The sequence below is a fragment of the Sinocyclocheilus rhinocerous genome, unplaced genomic scaffold (assembly GCF_001515625.1).
Source record: "Sinocyclocheilus rhinocerous isolate Xijiao unplaced genomic scaffold, SAMN03320098_v1.1 scaffold451, whole genome shotgun sequence".
NCBI classification, from domain to species: domain Eukaryota; kingdom Metazoa; phylum Chordata; class Actinopteri; order Cypriniformes; family Cyprinidae; genus Sinocyclocheilus; species Sinocyclocheilus rhinocerous.
The window spans coordinates 286802-290465 of record NW_015657491.1 but is presented as its reverse complement, the minus strand read 5'-3'; positions in this window follow the sequence as shown (position 1 = coordinate 290465).

The window sequence follows — 3664 nt, the reverse complement described above, 5'->3', positions numbered from 1 at the left end:
TGGGTTGTTTTGACCCAGCGGTTGGGTTACTACCCAGAAGGTTGGGTTAAACATTTAACCCAACCGCTGGGTCAAAACAACCCAATTGCTGGGTTTGTCCCTATTTTACCCAGCACTGGGTTGTATTTAACCCAGCATTTTTTAGAGTGTAGATCCATTTGTATTCATATATTTATTATCTCATATTTGAAAGTGCTAAACTGAGTGATACATGTCTTTTGTGATGTTTAATATGAAAATAAATTTAATTTGATTATTTAAGATGCGTTTTTGCCATTTAACCATAACCAAGTATGTAACAGTCCATTTTTGCAATATAACAGTCACGTCTCTCTCACACGCTTTATACCAGTGAACAACCGTGAGCAAACCACACCTTGTATTAATTAAACTCATTAACACTAGAACCTCAACTCATTCTCTTCTCCTTTCTTTTATTTTGACATATTACTTATATTAAATAGGCTGTCGAGTGGGGGAGCTATGACGTCACTTTGTAGGCGGATCGGCTGTTAGCATGACACTGGATTATCGCAAAAAATAAGCTCTGTGTTCAACCATAGTTCATGAAACTTACACGTTTTGTCCATCAAGATAATCTTCACAAAATAATATAACTTTGATGAATTTTGAAGCCTAATTAAAAGCGCCAGAACTCAAAAGCTAAACTTAGGCTACAAACGAACTACAGCACCACGGTCGCTCGCCTTCAGCGTCATCACCACCCCGCTTCCCACAACTTTTTCAAACTTATTTTTAACACAGGAAAATCCTCAATCTATATGCTTTCTAACAGCTTCATGTGGCCGTAAACATTTTAATTTAACGTGGCCTAAGCACTATATGCATCGTTAAAGTTTCACTTTCACCACGACTAAACTGGTAAATGCGGTGTTTACATGGAATAATAGTAATATGAGTTTACCTTACGAACCCAGAGTCTCCGCATATGTAGGAAAGCGATAAAACGAGCATCTTCCATCTGAAGACTTGTGTTGCATTTCGGGGCAAAACAAAAAAACATCGTCGACCAACAATATAAAATGCGGGAAACTATTAATTGGTTATTCTACAATTAATTGTATTACAAATTATACTACGACTGGAAAATACTGTAAATTGATAAACTGTTCGGCATGATGACGTTGAATGCGCCGACAGCGCCTGTAGTCCCATTTAGCAACTTGTTAGCAACCGTCTTTTTTAAGAAACGTAACAGTTTAAAAAAATCACGAGTGGAGTGTATGGTGTGTTTTATGTTGTAGAATAAAACGTGAAAGTATCTTGAGCCTGTGTGAACCACGGACCTTATTTAAGGGATTTAACCGAAATCCTATTAAAAAAACCCATTGACTGGGACGATGGAACCGGAAGTGCTAAAATGCTAACTTGCTTCCGGGTTTTTGCCTACAAAGTGACATCATAGTTCCACCACTCTATTGGAGTGATGTGCAATGAGTGGTTAAATTTCCCTATCCAATTCCTGTAGTGTTCCCTTGTCGGGGGGAAGTCGTGGCCTAATGGTTAGAGAGTCGGACTCGTAACCCAAAGGTTGCGGGTTCGAGTCTCGTACCGGCAGGGATTGTAGGTGGGGGGAGTGAATGTACAGCGCTCTCTCCCACCTTCAATACCACGACTGAGGTGCCCTTGAGCAAGGCACCAAACCCCCAACTGCTCCCCGGGCGCCGCAGCAAAAAAAAATGGCTGCCCACTGCTCCGTGTGTGTGTTCACTGCTGTGTGTGTGCACTTTGGATGGGATAAATGCAGAGCACTAATTCCAAGTATGGGTCACCATACTTGGCCACATGTCACGTCACTTCATGTCACGTCACTTGTCAAATGTCAATCAAATGTAGTACTTACTGTAGTACACAATTTCAGACTTAGAAAATGTCAGAACATGTATGCTAACCACTTGCTCACAGCTTAAAAGAATCTTATAGCATCCACTTTTTTATTTTTTACATTTTCTCCTTTAATCGATAATGACAGTATAAAGATGACGGGAAATGATGTGTAAACATGAAATGACAAACTCATATTCACATTAGAGAATGAGTTAGCTAAACTCACACCACATAAGCCTCATAGCACAACGTTCTACCACAGCCTTGCCAAACCTCAGTACAGTCTCTTTGTTTTGGTCTTTCTGGCACTTTTATTGATTTTGATAGTATAGACAGGACAGGAAATGATGCTGAAACAAAAAATGACATGAGCTGCACTCAAACTCACGTCATTAGCCTCATGGAATTGATGGAGCATGAATGCTATCCGCTAAGCCTCAGAGTAGAGGTCTGCACGATGTTAATTTTTTTTAGTCCCCCTCCTGCTAAAAATAAGCTATATTTCTTTCTGCCCGTAACTTTTACATGTTGAGGTTTCTCTTTCTTTCTGCGCACACATGTTGGAACATGCATGCTAACCGCTAGTATTTTTGTTTTTGGCATGTCTATTGATAGTCATAACCAGGGAACAGGAATCGAGGTGAGCTGAACTCAAAATGCACACAGCAGCTCGCTTGCTAAATGCTTGGCCACGGCTCTGACAGATATCAGAGCATTCAATAGACTAGTGGTATCGGTCTCCATCTTGCCGAGTCTCAATGTTTTGACAAATCAACACTCACATCAGGCTGTCTGCTTCATGAATGATCCTACATGTAATATCAACTCATTAGACTTTCATATCACAGGAGGGTGCGGTCGGTTGTCGCGAGCTCCCTCAGGTCTCCATCAGATCACTTTCTAGAACATGTCTCCTCAGTGTTAGCTAGTAATGAGCCACTTGTGCAGTGAATCAGTAGGGCCTCTGCGACAGAGAGACAGACTTGACAACTGTGAACTTCCCAGAGCAGAGAATGTCAGAGAAGGAGAGGCAGGGTGAAAAAAAAGCAGGCTCCTCGCCCAATCAGAGCGCTTTGAATAATTAAGGCAATCGGCTTAATTAGCTCAATTACTTTAATTTGACCACGGAACATGGCCATATGGTGAAAGGAAACAAAAGAGGGGGGAACTAATTAAAAGTAAAATAATGAGGATTTTAATTAAGCTTTTCCCCAGACGTCAATGAGAGGGGATCTGGCGCAGGAGAGAGTAATTAAAGTAGTGTAGCGCTGGCAACATTTCTCTCTCTCTTTCTCTGCTTCTCTTTCTCTTAATATCTCCTTACACCAGACCTTGATCACGTCCTCTCTTCTTCTGCATGCCCCCAGCCCCCAATCTTTTTTACTCACATTGATGGCACATTTTTAATTAGAAAATGCATTCAGACTGACAACAAAGTGATTTGCATATTAAATTAACAGCTACTTGCATTCCATGGTGCCTGGAAGAGGAGCCAGTTACAAAGAGAGTGCGAAAAAATTGTATACCCATACTGCTATGTAACAAATTTCCATGTACCTTTTATTTGCATGCAGCCTCAATTATGAATTTAAATCCATAAACTGGTGAGATATTCTCTCAGTATAGAGGGTAAACACATATTTTCGCAAACAGATGCAACTAAATCAATATTCAAGCATTCCAAATGCAAAATTGAAGAAAACTGCAATTGTACCCCTTGATTTTATGTGAATGAAAACTGCAATGAAAATGTCCCTCTCTTCTATCATCACGAGTTTTCCCAAGTTACAACACTTTATCAAGCCCAGTATTTTTG